Source organism: Accipiter gentilis, chromosome 1 (assembly GCF_929443795.1).
Source record: "Accipiter gentilis chromosome 1, bAccGen1.1, whole genome shotgun sequence".
Classification (NCBI taxonomy): Eukaryota; Metazoa; Chordata; class Aves; order Accipitriformes; family Accipitridae; genus Astur; species Astur gentilis.
This window is the reverse complement of record NC_064880.1, coordinates 20,511,605-20,531,014: the sequence shown is the minus strand read 5'-3', so window position 1 is coordinate 20,531,014 and position 19,410 is coordinate 20,511,605. Positions and strand designations below refer to the sequence as shown.

General features: G+C 43.2%; 1 protein-coding gene across 5 annotated transcripts in view; it reads right to left on the bottom strand.

Moving 5' to 3' along the window:
- Positions 1–19,410, bottom strand: part of MYO1B (myosin IB) — a 124,390-nt gene that overhangs the window by 103,373 nt on the left and 1,607 nt on the right. For 4 of the 5 annotated variants that reach the window (XM_049801243.1, XM_049801274.1, XM_049801265.1 and 1 more), the window contains exon 1: positions 11,367–11,475. The exons of the other annotated variant lie outside the window; for it this stretch is intronic. The gene's annotated coding sequence lies outside the window, so the exon portion shown is untranslated. Of the gene's footprint in view, positions 1–11,366; positions 11,476–19,410 lie in introns of those variants that run through there. 5 annotated transcript variants of the gene reach the window in all.

The window sequence follows — 19,410 nt, the reverse complement described above, 5'->3', positions numbered from 1 at the left end:
GCACACTCAAACTAAAATGCTTCCTCTGACTCTCCATCTTCTCTTTTGGTTTGGCTAATGTCTGAGTATCTTCTAAATTCCATTTCCTCCCACAGTCCTACTCAACAAATCAGTGTTGTCCAAACTGAAAAAGTTTATAATTTGGGGTTTTTGAATGAGCTAATGCTTCCCACATTTTACCTACCAAGCAAGAGCTATTATTTGAAAGCCTTGCACAACTTCTCTTTATTTTCTGTAGGCATTAACACCACACATGTACAGATTTCTTGAGTACTTAGCAACAAACAGCTCTGGTGAATTACAAAAGTAAAATGCAGCATTACAGAGTATATTTGCATTAGGACTGCAGGAATGTTTGCATTCAGCATCACAGCTAAATGGGAACGGCTCTTTAGCAACATCAGATTAGGACAGAGTTGCACACCAGTGACTGCAATTTAGATGACAGAAGATTTGCCCAGCAGAATCCCATAGGACGAACGAACGCTCTGCTGGCTCCTGCTACCAAACGCCATGCATTTAGCTAAAGATTGGGTAATTTTCAAGAAAGAAACTGGCCACTTAAAGTACTGCTGAACAAACAGCTGCAACCACGTAAAGCACTATCATCTTTTAGTAGTTTAACAACGGAGGCTTAACTGCAGGTTAGAAACACTGATAGTGGAATAATTAGACTTCATTAGGACATGTACAAAATGTTCGCTGGGACATTATCTCCCACTGACATAAACAGTGGCCGAAACTTTCTTCATTAACAGGACTTGGGTCCTTTATAAACGCAAAAGGGAGAGGTTTGGTTGTTGTTGCTGGAGTTCTTTGGGGTTTGTTGGGGGGGGGGGGGGGGGTGTATTGTTGGGGGGTTTTGTTTTGTTGGGGGTTTGGGGTGGGGTTTTTTATTTTTACATCAGCTTGGTTACAATCTACATTAAGCAGTAATTATTTGTCATTAATCCCCCAAAAGCGAGAAAGATGCCTCTCGTGCCTCTGGCCATGTCCTTTCTGACGAGACTACATACCGCTCTCCTATCACGTAAAAGGCACACAGCACCTCACCACAAAAACAAAATAACTTGAGGCATTTATGAAGAAGATACAGCTTTGCCCTCCTTCTCTTCGCTAATAAAAGACTAATACATGAGCTTGGGGGAAGGAGCGAGGGGCTGTGTTTGCATTTCTCTAAGGCTACTTTCTGTTACTTTTGCATACTAGTTTGAGTAACATTAGCATGGATATTACCTGCTGTTAAGAGACCGTGGGGTATATCTATTCTACTATTTCTACTTTATACTCCCAGCAGTACAGGTTTTCAAATTACTTCTAATAATTATTTTGCAACCACAACACAGTAACTGCCACCAGTAATTGCACTCAGAGGTTGATCTACTTCCTAAGTCAACTTGCAGCCTTGCTTTAACTCATCTGGGTTGGTCATACAGTCATGCTAGGTTTGGGGAAAAACATTTGTGTCCTTCAATATTGTTAAGGCACCCTTTTTTAACACCTGCTAAAATACAGTCTTAAAATAATCAGAAGATGTTTAGCACTCTCTTTTTACCCTGCAAAGGTTCCTTTACATTTTGGATTATATTGACAGGCTTCAAAGATTATAGGTGTGGAGTAGCCTTTTCTGTAAATGGTTATTCTGGAGCCAGTTGTTTTGGTTTTTTAAATTACTTCTGTTTAATTGGGAGAACAAACACCTTGGGCATTTTCAATGCATCTGGAAATAGGTCTTCACTAACAAGGCTGTCTGCAGTCCAAAATTCTGGTTAAATTCCCACTGACTTCAGCAGAAGCAGGATTCATGGTGGTTTCTTACATTGAGGCTTTTCTTAAGTCATTGCCTAACCACGGAGTTTTATAATCATTCCACATCTACAGAAAGGGATAAAATACTCAGGAATAAAGGGGGTCTCTTTTTGGCACATACATTGTTAAGATTCTCTTGAATCTTTTTCAAAATAAGGAGCAAAATGTGGCTGCAAAACCAAAAGCTGTCAAAGGTCCTGCCTTCATCCCCTAAACCAAAGAACTAGATTTCAGACTGACAGTGTTCTTCAGACAACATGATTTTTAAAAAGTTGTCAGCACAGAACATGAACACAAAGAAAACACCCTCATTCTTTCAAAAAAAAAAAAAAAAACAAAAAAACACACAACCCAAACCAAAACCACAAAAATTAGCTTTTACTACTGGATATCTGAACTCCATTAAGCGGGGGTGCCCTTTTAAACTGACTACCTTCATCTTTCAAGCTGCCGCCTAAAAATTTCTGCCAATTTTTGGGGATCCTGCCCAATCCAAAGGTTATGTTTGCATAGCTGTTGCAGAACAGGGGCACAAAAACCAAGGCAGCACTTATTTATTTTGGGGCATCTTTTTGTTTGTTGTATGTCACACACCAGTAGCTTGCTACCACGCCAGAGCTTACGCTCAAAAGATCACACGGTAGCAGATCCTCACAAAATACTACTTAAAAACAACCAGCCCTCACAAAGTCAAAACATTTCTTTCAACTGAGGTTTCACTTTTGGGAGCGATTCAGCAATCCAGTGTAATCTGGATCTTTCATTTATACTTTTATTATAATAGAGTTTCTACTTTCCCTTCCACACAAGCGCATGGGCAGAGAGCAAGCCTTGCTTTCCTCCAGTCAGCACATGCACCACACTTCCCTGATACAGGCAAAAGAAATCTATGGCAGGGCAACTGGAGTGAACACCAATTTATATCATGTCAGTAAGGTAGGTAATAAGAGATGTCTTAATACTACAGGGTTAAAATACCAGAATACACACTAATCTCCTCAAATGCTTGTGTGCATTGCCTGTTAAGCAGTTGGTGATAAGCCTTGAAGATATGCAGAATATGCAGTAACAGAACAGGTAACGCTGCAGCTTCACTCAGCAGCCAACTGCAGAAGTAAAAGCAGCTACAGAAAGTCATCATAGCAGTCACTGAAGCAGACTTAAAACTGGCATGGACAAACACAAAGCTAATCACGAGCTTCAGGAAATCCAGATCCCAGAAGAGGCACTTGTGCCCCTCTCTACCCACCAAGCCACCCACGATAACCGAGCATACCCGTAACTCCTAGAGCAGCTGGCAGACACCATCGCACTCACAGTTACCCACAGGGGAAGAAGGTCCAAGTTTCCATGAACCCACATTCTATTCCAAGCAGTAAAATTCTGGGTAAAGCTAAAATTTGCATGGCTGAAAGCACTGAGTATTTCCACACTATTCACTTTCATTTTCCATTTAAAACAGAAGAAAAAGGAGTCACCCAAACACTGCCCCAGGTAACTTATTCTTACCTGTTGCAATTTCCCCCTCCTGGAAACCTCACTGTCATATATTTGTAAATAATATTTGGAAAGTTTTTAGCCTAGAGTTTTGTAAAAATAAGATAAATCATGCTAGCTGTCCATGTCTTGTTCTATGCATCTACTCTCTCATACATGCCTAATGTTGAATTTCATTCAGACAGAAGAGTAAAGGACAACAGAATAGCTAATTTTCCATGCATCTGTAAAAGCAGGCAGGAGAAGAGATCTGAGCATAAGTGTCCCATCAGAGACATGGGCTGCAAGGAGAACAAACACCTTATTAAGTACCACAGAGCCACTGCAGAAAGAATGGCTCCACAAAATTCCCTAGCCACAGAAAAGCTTCAAATAGAAATTATTGCTTCTTTGCAAGTCAATCCGTCACAAGAGACAAAAAACCTGCAGGAAGTCAGACTCTGTTTAGTACCATTTCTCCCAGGACTAGCTGCCAAGGTAACAGAACAGTGCAAGGTTTCACCCTACAATTTTCCATCACTGTCCATTCTGCACATCAATTTCTCTTTAGTAAAACACTGCTATTTTTAATGAACAGCAAAGGAGGTAGAGAAAATGAAAAAAATTGGACGTGTTGCAGGAAGAGGAACCACAATTTGCCCAAACCCAAGCTAAAAAAGCATCTATTTAAGGGCAAAGGAGGCTTAGAGGAATTATGTGGACTGTTTAGACATGTTTGCTTGTCTCAAGTGTTGAACTATATCCACAGTTTTGTCATTTTCATTCTCAACAGTGATTTTCAGTAGGACACCTGAAATCACAGGATAAAAGTCATCAATTTTTAAATCAAGGTATCTCCAACTATTCCTGTGTATCTCTTAACAAGAGATATCTCAGAGAATAGGAGCAGTTCAAGAAGCTGCATTTCAACACACAGTAATCACTCTTGTCCAGCTGTCCGTGATGTTAGAAGCCAGCAGACAGTGTTTTTATTAACATCTAGCATGATAAACAAAGGCACTTCCAAATAAAATGTAACACTTCGCAGATTTAGAGGACACCTTCCCAAAACATTGACGGAAAGCACCTCCCTCCCACAGAAGGAAAACAGCCAGTCTCACAGCAAACTCAACACACACTCACAGGTTCTGACTTTTCCCTCGCTTTGTTTCAGTGAGAACTATCATCTGGCAGTTTTAGGAAGCAAAAAGATCTATTCACATGAGATACAGGCAAGCTTCCCCTGTGTCAGAAACCTGTTACAAGGTACAAGGAGCTCCAGCTCTACCCTTGCTTGCCAAAAGATTTTCCAGGGTTTCTCCTGGAGCAAACTTTGTTTTAACACAGCCTTGCACTCTTTGATCACTGAAGGTAATCTCCAGAGCCCTTTTAACTCCCGCAGCCTGACAGTCCGTGAACTGAACAATGGCAATAATAGCTATATCTGTTCTGTATGTTTGAAACGGGTGCCAAAACTACTGTATCATACAATCATGACTACTATACTGCACTACTCCAGAGTGCAATTTTTCAGACTTCTAATGTTTCATCAGAAATTGTTCCTAAAGTGTGCCTAATTTCTAGCCTAAATTTATTCCTGGTCAGGTAAAATCCACTTCTTGCTTGTGCTAATGCTATTGGGGTTTTGTTTTTAAATTTAAATGTGTTTTCTCCCTCCCAGGAAAATATTTACAGAGGATCATATCATGGTCTTCATTCTGAATAAACCATAGCCAGTATTGCTCGTTTTCCTCTCAGCGGCTTCCCCACCCCCCTGACCATCTCAATAGCCCTTCTCTGCTCCCACTCCTATTTGAGCCCATCTTTGCTGAGCAGAGTTAACCAAGGCTATACAGAGGATTCCAGGTACATTGTGGCAGCAGTATTTCCTCACTACAACCAGGAATATTCCTTCAGAGAGAGAGAGAGAGGGATTAATTTTCATTTTCACCCCCTCCACTACTCTTTCTCCTTCTCCAAAGTTTCACCTGGAATCAGCACTTCCCTAGTTCACCCTGCATGACTAAGCTCGACTGCTCCCTCAGTCACAGACCTACTCTCACACCTAAAAATTAGGAGGGGTCTCCAGACACTCAAGTAACAAACTGGTTACTGGTTTAGCTGTAGGTTTAACCACTCCCCCAAAACAATGTGCCTTTCAACCCCTACTATCTTCCTTCTGACCTCTCTCCAAGCCTCTCTTGATGAAAAGGTAGAGCAGCTGGTATTCCTGCTGCAAGTTAAACATCCCAGGTATTCCTTCTTTCACATGGGATAAGCATGAGCTTCGCTAGAAAAAGCTTTTTTCTCCTCCCTCGACCACAAAGCTCTCTAGCAAAGCTATTTGGTGGATGGTTAACTGGTCCCCAGAGTCCCAGAAGAAATGGCACATCATCTCTCAGCCAGTGTCACCAGTGCCCCTCTGTTAAGCTGCTTACTTGCTTCCGCAGAGGAACAATGGAGAGGATTAATACCAACTTCACTCCCTTCAACAGCTCTCCGAAGAGCAGAACTAACTTCTCCTTACAGTGCCATCCAAACAGTCCTTATGCAACAAGGACTTTAAGGATACCTCTTTGATCTAAAAGGACACCCTTAACTGTCCTACAAATCGTTTTAACACAAAGGCATTAAAATACAGAAAGAATGCGCAACTTCCTTTGGTCATGCTTTCCCAAGATACAGAATTCAACACTTTACCACTCAGTGGTTTCCTCGTTTCAAACTTCGTGCAGGTCTTCAAAGGTCAGTGGAAAAGATTAAAGCACAGTATCAGGACATTACATATGCTCCATTGCGCATAAAAACTGGTTACCTTAAGGCCTAGTCTTTACAAAGATATTCAAACACCAGTATGCTCTTGCAGACACGAAGAAGAACAGACTCCATAAAGAAAATACATATAAAAGAGTAGAAACATTTCAGGATGTGACTGCTCTCTACCTGTTTTTCCTTCCATTGTAGTAAATCCTGTAGTTTAATTATTTTTATTCCTAACTCAAAGTACCCCCAGTAGCACTTTAGAGCATACAAACTATGCAAATTAAGGCAAATTACAGAAAAAGAAGCAGAAAGCAAAAAGGAAGACAGCTTGCATAGAGGGCATATTTGTGGGCCCAGGAAACTTGTACCAATGCTGACCAGAGGCTGTGGTCACAAACTTTTAAAAACTGCTTTCTGCTGACAGTAGGGAAAAATGAGTCTCTCCTTGCTGCTGTATTTAGAAAATAAGGAAATCTACAGCAAGTATTTCTGATAGTACAGCACCCACCAACCCTTCTGTTAACTCGGCACCTATTCCTCATAATTATCTCCTCTTTTTCTACTTCCTATATGCCTTTTCTTTCTTCCTGGTATCTTTTCTTTTCATGATCCTCCTGCCCAACAGTGTAAGGATTTCTGCTAATGTAAGACTCTCGTAAGGACTGCTGCCTCTACAAGAGAGGGAGAACAAGGCAAAGTTTACTAGTACACCCTCACCGAAGCAATTCCAAGGCAGCACTGCACAAAGTCAGGGACAAGGCATATTTGGATTCCTTATCTTAGGCCTTCAGCTTCTCTGCTGAAACATTAAATCTGGCTACTTAGGCTAGAGGCCACCTCTCGACTGCTTTTATCCCAAAGGCTGGAGCTTTAGTGTGTGCATTACATATGTGTGTGTACATTTTCCACTGGAGAGAAAAGGATGCTGCTCTTGCCTCTGGGGTCCTTTACTCGTGCTATACTGTCTGCACAGAAGGATTCCCCAACCGGTTTGCATCTGAAAAGGGGACTTGATAATTCTTGTTCATCTCTGAAACTGTATTTTGAAACTTCAGTCTTTCACACTGAAACATCTTCATCACCACAGTGACTTTGCTAGCAGACTTCAAATATATCCAGAAATGGACACAAGTTAATTACTGATACCAAATGGGAAGTTTCCCAGTAACAATGAGTTAGGAGAGACAAAAAGATTAAGTGTCTGCACAATTTTCACTAAAAGCTATGCCACTAGCTCTTCGCATGGGAAAAGAAAATTTGGATGGTTCTAGCCCTGCAGCTGGATGATACATTAGTCCAAAATCTTGAGTCTACAAGCAACTCAAAAGACTCTACAGTTACTTAAAAGAAAGGTAAGCAAAAGGTGAGAAACTGCCTGGTTTTACTGCAAGTTTCTTTGAACACAGAGCAAAGGATCAAAAATGCCAGAAGCCACTGAAAATGGCCACGCATACCATAAAAACTCTGCTCCAGCCCTACTAAAAGAAGAGCCTGTCACAGGCCAGGCTGGTCCCCGAGGATCAAGCCACACATTTCACAGTTACCTGCCTCCCAGATACAGGATATGATTGCAACAAGCACGATACGCCAGTGGCTTCTGGAGGATGGGCAACAGGTACCAGAGGCAAGTAAAGAAGTAAGAGGCCACTTGGTTAGAGAAAATAACAGCTTGGTAGGAGACCAAAGGCAAAAATTATGAGAAAGTGTGGAAAACAGTTAACGTCACTACTGAGATATGGAAGCTGGGAACCCCAGACAGGGTCACAGAAAGTCTTCCTTTATTTGGTCAGTGAGCAGAGGTACTTCTCCTATTTGAAGGGAGAAACAGCTATTCTACTTGGAGAAACACCTACTCTACCTCTTTCGTATATTTTTATATATGTGTGTGTATATATATATATGTGAAAGGACATGGAAAAGTTTTGAGAACCTCACCTTCCTCTTCCCTCACCATTCTCACCTGCTGTTAAGTCCAACAGCAAAAAAACCAGGAGATCCTGGTCTCTACACTTTGTTCAGACACCAAAATCTGGAGTCATACAAACCAAAAGAGCAAAGCTTTCACAATCTACAAGCAAACTGGGGCACAACTGTAAAGGGTGAATGTTTCGAGACTAATGCTCAAGCCCACCAGGAAAGATTCACAAAAAGATCCTTGTTGCAGTTCCAGTGTCCTCTTTAACAGCTACTTCATAGCATATGACAAAGAGCTGCAGCCCCTTCCACTATCCCATCAGCACAAAATAAATTTATTTTTTTTTTTTTTTTCATTCTAGGAACTGCGAAACAAAAGAAAATTAATGGTGTTCTTTACTGCTTCTTTATGACAAAGCAGGCCTTGATGTTAGTTTATACATCAGAAATCAAGCTCTGGTTTCCTTCTTTTTGAAGGATATGAATGGAGAGGTTACATAAGGATGTAATAGGAGCTGTTACTTCCTTTCCCAGTTGAAGAGAAAAAGCTGTGGATCAGGTTACAGACTCAAGGGCTGGTCATCACCACCGCAGCCTTCCTAAATTTTTTTGCCAGTAGTCCCCCAACAAACAGGAGAAGCTACTTAGAAGGCTGTGAGAATTTAAAAAACTAACTACATGGCTATTAGGGGAGGGAAAAAGCCGTTATTTTTGTCTTTCATCAAACTCAGGAAATTCCCCAAGCTTGACGCATACAATCACTCAAGTCACCATTTTCCATTTCAGTTTGTTCTTCATTAGCACAATAAAAAGGATGAATGAAATATAAGGTAAGATTTATAGGATGGTCTGACACGCGAGTTGCACTAAATAAGCTTAGCACACTGACAGAGCACTTAACTTTGCCGGGTACATTAGCGTTTGTCCCAGCTCTGACCACATAGGGCAAGTGAAAGGAGGAAACACAGTGTCCAGATTGGCCTACACAAGCACTAAGCTGTTCTCCAAACCGTCTCACTTGCGCTTTCTTCACCTTCCTCCCCGATTCCCAAGCCACTGCTATTACTGCTGCCGAAGGAAGATGAGATCAGACTTAAACATGAGGAATTTCTGTTCCCACAGAGCTCAGAGAAACTAGATGATCTCAGAGGATCATGCGAAGCAAGTCCATGACACTTCCATGAGGCAGAGTATCTCCAGTATATTGCCAGCAGTTTCTTAAGAGTGCACAGTGGGAAAAATTAATGGTTGCTTATGTTTCCAATTTCTCTCTCCCACTTCCTCCACTCATTTGCCAGACTTTTATTTTCCCTTCCCCCAGAAGCACTAGTAGGCTTGCAATGTACATTTGCCCTTCTAAAGGGAATTACATCAAGTCTTGCACAACGTTTGAGAGGGCTAACACACAGAGCTAAATTAAACTACCGTCCCTTGGCATCGTTTCCTCAGAGAGAGACCTGATTTAACAAGGTCTCTTACAAAGAAAGGAAAGAAAACAAAGGCAAGTTTCTGTGATCTAAGATGCTTTCATGAGTTCTTTCACCTTTGCCTTGCAGAGCACTCGATCTATTTGTGGTGCCCATACGGAGTCAGAAGCTTTTAAGATGTCCATCAGATAGGCCACCTAACACCACATAGGTGTTTTCAGAAACATCTTCTTTCCTAAGGACAGGGGGAAACTTGCGGTAACCTAACACACCAGTAATTGCTACATGATGGTAAACGACGACATGAGCGGTGACCACTTTATGTTACTCTGGGAATAACGGGAATGCTCCAACCATTCCACCCTCACAGAGAATCAAGCCAGAGGCAGCACGTTGCATTAAGCACTAAATTAAAGACATTCTTAAACTCAGGCCTGGGACAACTGGAAATAAAAACACATGAAGAATATCGTTACCTTTAATACGTTTAGAAGCGGCCAAGAACTGAACTCTACTTTAACAGATGGGTCGAACTATTTCTGTTCCCTAACACTGCGCAGTTTTGGGGAAAGCCTTGTTTTTGACACAGGGCTTCACAAAGTGATGATTCATCCAGGGAAGGATGGGCAGCTTGTTGCCAGCCTTAATTCACAATTAACAATAGGACAGCCGGATATGGAAAACTCATGATTCAACACTAAAATTGCAGAGTCAGCCATTTTACCTGACCTTTACATCTTCCAGTGGTAATTTCTAATCTGGATATATTTATATAGCTTCTCCAACATACATTGTAAGAGTAGTTAGCTTTTATTTCATGCCTGTTACGTTTCTCCTTTAGGACAGTGGTCCTGATTAAATACATGGCAATTGACTTAATCACTTCATCTGAAACCGCAAAGGTTTAAATTACTCAAAAAAGCAAACAGCATGCACGCGCACGGATGTACGAGCACACAGGTACGGCGGGCAAGACGAGCGAGCGCTGCACCTATGCACTTCGTGACCACCCCGCCGGCCTTGCTTCCTGCAGGCCCTGCTAGGATGGCCATTGCTTTGCACGGGGCAGTCTGGCCGCTCCGAGGAACAAAGGCGTGCCCTTCCCAAAACACAGCGGCAGCAGATGTCCTACACCAAATCCCAACAGCCTTGGCCTCCATAGGCGTAGACAGATGGTCTTAGCTGGGAGGCCACACCAAGCCGTCCCCTCAGGGAAGCTCTTTGGGACAACGACCGTGCCCTAGAAAGCCCTTCCTCAAGTCTCTTCTCCAAAAGTTACCCGACGGCGGAATTCATCATCCTGCTCCAAGTTACCAGCACTCTTCCCACGGTCCTCCCCTCTCCCCCATACCCAAGCCCGCTCTTTTGAATGAAGCAAAGCTGTGCGCAGACGGTGATTTAGACAAGAAGAAACAGATGCCACGGTCTCTTTCCAGAAAAAGCACACACGCACATTCTTATTTTAAAGGCTAAGATCCGGACCATCTCTCTGCGTGTGCACACCAGCATTCGTGCCTAAATTAAGCTGCCTGAAGCCCACAATCATCCACCAGATGCTAACGAAAGCCACAACGCCCGTAAACCGTCCCAAAGCCGCAGTTTTGCCCCGGGAAGGGACGCCCAGGAGGCGCCGAGGTTCCCGTGCTCGGCACCCGGACCCCGGCACCGCCGCCCCCTCCTCGCCAAGGAGCCGGCGCCGAACACCTCCCCCCCTCCCGAGCCTCTGCAGCACCGACCCCATCCCTCGACCCCATCCCCATCCCCATCCCCGCGGGGCGGGGGGCGCGGCGGGTCCCGTCCCGTCCCTTCCCGTCCCGTCCCCTCCCGCCGGGCTGCCGGTGCCCGAGCCCGGCCGGGGCGCAGGGCTCCGCGTCCCGCAGCACCCCCCGCTCCCCCGGTCCCGCACAACAAAGGGGGCCGGGGCCGGGGCCGGCGCCGGCCGTGCGGGCGGGGGATCCCGGGGCGGGGGAGCCGTACCTCTGCCGCCGAAGGGCACTGCCCGCCGTCCCGCGGCAGCCCGACGCCTCCCGCTCGGAGCCGGCGGCGGACGCTGCCCTGCCGAAGCCGCGGCGGAGCGGAGCGGCGCGGAGTGGAGCGGGGCGCAGCCCCGGCCCCTCCCCGCCCGCGAGGGGCGGAGGCGCCGCCGCCCGCCGGCCCCGGCAGCGCGCGCCCGCCCGCCCCGGCCTCGCAGCGCCGCCCGGTGGGCGCCGCTCCCCGCGCCGGGGGGGCTGCCCCGCCCGGCCCGGCCCGGCTCGGCCCGGCCCGGCCCGCAGCACCGCAGCTCCGCAGCAGCCGCCCTCCGGCTGCATCCAGCCCCCGCCCCGGCCTCGCCCTGTGCAGCGGCGGGTCCCCCGGGTGGCCCCGCAGGGCCTGAGCAACGGCAGGTGCCCCGGGCCGGGTCGGAATCCTCCTCACCCCGTCCCCGCCGTGCGCTGCAAGGGCGAGGGGGGTGCGTGTTCCACCCGTCCTGTTCGTTGTACGACCGAAACCCGTAAGCGTCTGCAGTTCTGCAGTTACGCCCTGGCCGTCATTTTCTTCTCCCCGTATCGTTCGCCTTTAGCCTTCAGAAGCTGAGCAAAAAGAGAAGCTGGCCTGTTTTAGCATGAAGCCCAACATCCCCGGCTAGACTTCTGCAATGATGTTTTCAGCACCTCCTCAAAACATACCCTCATTTTAAATGGAAGCACCCGAAAGTATCTACAGCAAGCTTTGACATAACATATCTTATCTGCCCGGTCCTGCCCCTGATAAGCACACAAGCCATCAACAATGTAGGGTGACTACCCCATTGTGTGAAGAGAGAAAAGAAGAAAAAAAAAAAAAAAAAAAAGGAAAAACCCCAAGGGCTGTATTCATACCATGTCTGGGCCATTCCCTGGCCTGAAACTGGGTCTGAGGGCAAGTAAGCAGACGTTTCTCCCCACCCCCATCAAAACTCCCCAATGCACAGATGAGGCAGGGCAGTATTCAGGTCTCTATATTACACTCACGCGCTTCCTGGCAAAAAAAAAAAACCACGTGAAAAGTATCACTGCATGTGCTTTTTCCTAAAGAACCAATTATCTTTTTGTTATTTTTTTTTCACATTTGCAAGTAGGCTTTTTCCAAGCTGGGTTGTTTTTAATGTAAAACTGTAAAAATAACGACTGCTTTCATCAGAAGTGGTCAAAAAACTCCTTCAACACAATATTTTTCCCACTGAAAAACTGAAGGCTTGGTCAAAAATCAGTTCTACAGAAACACTGACAGCCTGATGCTCGTATTCGCAGGAAGATAATTTAGGTTTGGGGTGGTCTGAAAGAGACACAGGCAAGAACCATTCTTGAGCAGCACCACGACCCCATTCTTTCACCCTGTTCTCCATTCAGGTGAGTGCTTTGCTCATGACTCAGCTTGCTGTTCTGGGACACAGTTATTGCATTCTTTCCCAATTAATGAAGGGAGGGGGGAGGGGGGAGTAATTTCCTTTTACTCCAAATCTAAATGAAAACTAAATTCAAGTTTTTCTAAGGAAAGCAGTTACTGTCCAGCCAACACTATCTATCAACAAGGCACCCAGAACAGTAAGTAGCATCACAAGACAGTGACTGCAAACATTTCACAAAGAAACTATTTCAACTTTACACATTAAAATTATCATAAGTCATTGCATTGGCATGAAAATACAACATTTTCTACTCAGAGGTTAAAATTCTCTATTTCATCCAAGGAGAAACGTTAGCACAGGAAAAAAGCAGTGTAGGTTTCCTTCCATGGTCCTACTGCTGTGCGTCAGTAGGGTTAAACGGTGGCTACTTCTCAGACACACTCTTCATGGCCATTTCATGCTTAGATTCCTGTAAATAAGAATGTCTATCTGTAACAGCTGGTGATACATGGTAGCATTTATAACACACATAATATTAAGCATCCTCATGAGGCTGCCTTCTCCTCCAGGAAACAAACCAAAAATACCCAGAGTTTTCCCCTAGCCTTCCCCCCTTGTTTCACATCTGTGCAAAAGAAGGTATCTCATTACCCATCCTTATTCTGGGGCAATTTTCCATTCTCAGTCTATAAAATGTGAATTAGCAGCCTAACGCTGTATCTTACACTCTTTGCTTTGTAGAGTAAGCAAAGAAACACTGGTCCTGAAATCAGTGTTCTTGCCCTGAAGCAAGTTAGTGCAATGCAGAGGGCATCACAACTCAATCTAGAATATTTTTTTTCTTTTTACTACACCTACTGGACTACCATAATTACTACTGACACAATCTGCAGTGAATGGGGAAAAAAAAAATCTAAAATAAACTGAAAGACATGCCTGGTCACAGATGATCAGGCAGATACCAAGAATTCTTTTCTTTAAGAAATGGCTCATTTCTCAAAGCCAAATGGTATATCCTGGACCATATAAGCAATCAGGGATAATCAGTATTCAACACACATTCAGGTCTCTTTTGAATCTTAGATATAACCTACAGGATATTTAAGGGGAATTTCTAATTTGTGAATCATTACGTATGCTTTCTTTAGCACACACACGTCATTCTGAAAGGGTGGAGGCAGAGGCTTCATTTGGCAAGAGCCTATAGCAATTTCAGAAAGAAAACGGGAATGCGGCTTTATCCCTGCTTTGCAGCTCCGGAATCACAGATTCACCAGAAGTTGTGGCAGACACCCATGTTCATCAGAGCAGTTTAGGAGCTGCTTATTTACAGATGACCCTTTTTTTCCCTCTTTTCTTTTTTTTGGACATTTCCACAGGGTGGATTATAGTTTCTTGATTACAGCCTTAAGGCCTACAGCTTCACAAGCCAAGCAAGTCAGATACAAAACCAACTGTAAAACTAGCTGTTGCTAAGACTGCCAGGGCAAAACTGTGGAGACTCAGAGTCCTGTTTAGACAGACAAACCATGAATCAAACATACAACAGTCCTTGGATTTGCCTATGACAGTCCCTGGCAATTAGAAGAGCACTAGTTAATGGCTACAAGTACCTCCTAGCCAACCTTGCCAAGAAAAGAAGGCAAAGAATAGCTGAGCCAGCCACTTCAGAGAACAAAACCAGAACTACTGTGAACCATAATTTGTACTGCCTGTCAGGATTTGCAGCAAGGCAGGATGGTAATCTAGTCTCAGTTGTGTTCATGGCTCTAGTATGAGGTTAGCTCACTAGAAATACAGAAACATCTGACACTGTTCAATAAAATTGGATGGGAGGTAGAAGTGCTCTCAAATGCATTTAGTTGGTTGAACCATGCATTTAAATACCGTAATTAACAAATCAGTACTTAAGACAGATATTATTATTTGTAAGTTAAAATTAGCTTTTAATAGTTTAAAAAGAAAAAAAGAGAAAACAAAACCAATCCTTGTTTTTCTTAATCTTTCCTTCAGACACCAAGGATAGTTACTGATTGACATTATTTATTATTTCATACTTGTCTGGATATACAGTTCTCACATATGGAGAGATTAACTACGTGAGATCAAATTATTACTATTCATAAATGAGGAAATTGAGTCAGCAATAACTCAACCAAAAAAATACAGCAATTCCTTGACAGAGCTGAAAGCACAATTTAGATGTCCCTGTTCCTAATCTCATGTTTAGCCACAAGACCAAGCTTAGCCATTTTTCCTACGCCGAGTGAGAAAATTCTGCACACGCATAAAATGTTGTAGCTATACCTCTGTTCTAAATCAGTGGGACTGAGTGCGTACCAGAAGTTGTGGGCATGTACCCTACAGTAGTTATAATACTTTTCTACTTCAAGCAAAAAAACCCAATACTCATAAGACAAGGACAGGAAATCTTGCTCCAAGACTGAGCGTGGGGATTTAACAATAATAGTCTCTGGCTTCTTTGTCATGGAAAATGGCCACAGGTTTGAGCTCTGTCTGCACACAAGTGAATGATTCAACAAACAAGCTGCCCGTGGTCAAGAGAATTCCAGTTTTGTGACTGGAAAACCAGAAAGCAAAGATGGTACATGAACACAGCTCATCCTCCACCCACCTGTGGCAAATTAAGCTGCATACAAGTTAGAACTAACAAGCAGTGGCTCTGTACAGCCACATGCTGGAATGCTCCTCAGGTGCTTTGGAAAGCATCGGTTAATTCAGTACTGAGATAGATCACCTGCCTTCTCCAACTGTGGATCTTATCCAGGATTTGTATTCCCACCTGTCAAAACACTGTCAGCTTTCCATTTTGCCATAATGTCTCCTCATTTTGCCAAATAGGGACTCTCCCTTTTTGTCCAGAGGCAGCAATATGTCTTCAATTAGCATGGTATTTTTCTCCTTTGCAACAAAGACCTGCGTAAGACAGCCTGAGGCTCCAGACCTAGAATTCAAGAGAGGAGGTCACCCCAGGGAAGATTTCACCCTGTGTGTTGGCATTAAGTACAGGACAGGATCTAAGAAGCAGCATTCACTTTTTTCTGGCTAATTCAGGCTTGCAATCAGTTTGGTACTTGATGCAAGCTACCAAAGTCCACCATCCCAACCTGTATGTTTCACTCTAACAGTGGCTGTCTTGTGATAGCCAAGAAACCCCTGGTATGGAGGTGGCTCAGCCCCCACCTCCTGCCATCACACAGCAGGCTTTATCTAGCGGCTGAGTGCTCCCTAGAGACATCAACATGTTCAGGCCTCTCAAAAGGCACATCTGGAAAAGTTTCCCCATCAATGCTAGCACTGGTGAGATCTTTACATTAGCACAAACAAGTTACAATAGCAACATGTTTGAAGTTTCACTTCCACAGTTGTTTCCTTTGAAAACACATTTTAAAACTGACTAGGGATAAATCTGGGAGCAGCTTGTTCAGTTCAAGAAAATTTCCCCTGAAAATGGGTTTGGTTGTCCTCCTCAGCAGCCAGCAGGGAGGAATGATGGAAAAACTCCCAGGGAATTCAACACTGGCAGGATCTGCAGCTCTGTGAGCCTGTTGTACAAGGGCACATCCCCAGTCTGATCCAGTGATCTCAGTAGCCAGATGCAATAGCCACCAGGTAGAACAAACTTCAGTATGCTTCATCTGCTCTGAAGGGCTGAGCACCCCACTCTTACGTACCTGAGTGATTATTTTCTGGTTTCTCTTTGTAAGTACCTGGGATACAGTGTACAGAAAAAAAGGACTTCCCAAGGAAGCAGATACTGCAGTGTCTGATTGACTCACTAGCTGCTGGATCAGCACACTGAGTCACAAAACCAGGAGTCTGCAAACAGGTCGTCTTCTCTTACTATTTTTCAAACAAACCACATACAACCTTCTCTGTTAACCTGCTTAGTAACTGTGCTTTTCAGTTCAAGAGTAAGTACATCCGTTAAAATTAAAAAAAAACCCAAACAAAACAAACACAGAAAAAAAAGAAAACAAAATCTAAAAGAGAGCTACAAGAACCTTCTGAACTGTCATCTCATTAATTCTGCAAACTTGGAACATATTTCAAGAGCTTAAGGAAGAGTTTGATCAGAGGTAACACTTGAAATTTCAGGCTTCCTAAATAACATTCTCCTACCCACCCAGAGGATGGTACTGTTGATGTTACAGAACAGGAGAAGGTCCCTTTTTTCCTAGTAGAACAAATTAATCTTTCCTCCCTCTGTAAAAGAAATCTTTCTGAGACATAGCTGCATGCATCCCTTCACAAGCACCCCCTCAAGCAAACTGTAAAAAATGTAATTAGGGGAGGGAAAGGCCCAGTGTCCTGTGAGATTCAAAAGTTCATGTCAGATCAGTCCTCCCATTAAGTGGCAAGGGAAAAATCTTCAGTTTGAAACCATGCAGCACTAGGGAGAAGAGTCTCTGTGCACCGAAACACAAATATCACCAGTAAAGTATTCACGCTGCAATCTCTGCGCATACAGGGATATACAGCCTGAAAATCTTTGCAGCAAGGTAATTATGGATATTCCTTTCCCATTTTATATACTACTCACAGAACTCTTTGATTTTGTAATGTATGTGTTTTTGTGGATTCCCAAGCACAATAAGTGATGCGTTAAAGATAGAGCTGCACTTACACTGAGATTTCTAATCACACATAACATCTGTTTGTGGGGATCCTCCTTCCCAAAGGCATATGAACGTAGCAATGACATGTTCTTGTGCTTTGTATGGTCCTCTGTTATCAAGGACTCTGCTTAGAAAGAAAACTTGTGGATATTGGACTACAACTATTCTTGCAAACAAAATTACCCAACACAAAAGCATTGGAATTAATTGAACTGTAGGTATCTGAAAACTTATTTTCAGAATAAACCCAAGATTATTATAACAATAAATCCCACGCGTCACATATTGAGGTTTAACAAGTTGCTGCAGACTGGGAATGACCATTCCTGTGTGGTAGTATAAAATGATGTGAAATTTCTACAATATATTTATCAAGACTTCTAATTAGGAGTTAGTTATGTTTTATTATTATTTTTCCCACTATTTATAACTGGTCTGCAATTTGCACTAGAATTTGAAAAATGAAAGCTCACTTCTTACAGAAGTAATTGACAGAAGACAGTATTAGAAAAGGAGTTGCACCACTTAAGCCAACAGAAGTTTAAAAGAGAATGACCTTGTAAAAGGTCTCGTGCTAAATACTAGTACTGAATGGTGTCCAGGTAGTTACAGGTGAGGAAGTTACTATGCATGTATTTCCTTTAGTTATGTATGATTCTCTCACCTATGTGATTTTCTTAAAGAAGAGTTTAAAGGGGAACGGACTATGCAAGTTTTAGGCTGCAGCTTCAAACCCTTTTTGACTCCAAGCAAAAGTGCAGACAGATGGACAATTCAACCAAACTCTTTGCTGACTATCCACCAGTCTATGTGTGGTAGCAACAATGAAAGCAGTATAAATAATAAAGAGAAGGGCAGCATGGAAAAATCAATGGCTAAACAACTCAGAAACAAGATGTTTCTGGGAGTTCCATCTTAATAATTTCGTAAGCTTGAGAGCCTTCCACTTCCTCTGCTAGCTAAAGAAAAGAGATCAACTTATCTAGGGCACATAAGGACAATTTTTTCTTCCAACTTAATTGCAAGAAAAGCCTGTGGAAGGTAACCCAGCTGTGAAGGATGTGACTGCACGTGCCAGACAGACGTTGCCAGCACCAGAGCTCTTCCTATGTTCACCAAATGTTAACTACTCACTGGGGATTACGCATGTCTTATATGCAGTGAAATAGCAATTTCTTTGTTCTCCAGCTTTATTACAACATAGTGAACTCTTTAGGAGTGCAAATTTTTGCCAACAAGAAGCAAATTAATAACATATGTATACGTTGTGTTTCTGCTGCCATCATAGGTGAATGCAGTGCTTGTAAGAGATGCTATTTGCAACCTTCTTGAAACAAGGATCTTGCATCCAGCCCCAGCTACACCAGCGTGAACCAACTGCAACTCTACTGGAAGAACCAAGGCAAAAGTGACATAACAGATGCCTCAGCCAAACTTTTAACTCTGTCCAAATAGAAACAGAGCAAACACATCAATGCAACTTTCCTCTACGTTGCCCTATTAACTCCTCATCAATGCAGTTACTCAAGCTATTCCACTACCTGTTTGAATCCAAGAATATACTTTATTAAATGTCACCAGATTAATCGCTAGTCTCTCTGTCAAAATGTAACTTACACGAACACACTTCCAGCATTCACTGGTTGTGTATGATTTAGCTAGTCTCTGTGATTATTATTCTGTGTAATACACAGATTCTCATTTTTACATAAACAAAATGTACACATCATAATAAAATTCTATACATTTATGGTGTTTGGTCCTTGCTTTCATAGATCCCATCAATAGATGGTCACAGTCTGTCTTTTCTTCAAAGCATCAACTTTGTTATTTCATATTCACTCATTAAGAAACACTCTTACTGTACAAGTAATAAACCATCTTTATCTCCAATACTGGTTTAACTAAAAAGGTCCTGCTACTTTTTGAAGGACTGCAGCCAGTGAAGTGCATAAACCATGTTCATGTTTAAGTACTATTCCTAAATGCATGCTTGTTTGAAGCAGAAGAGCTG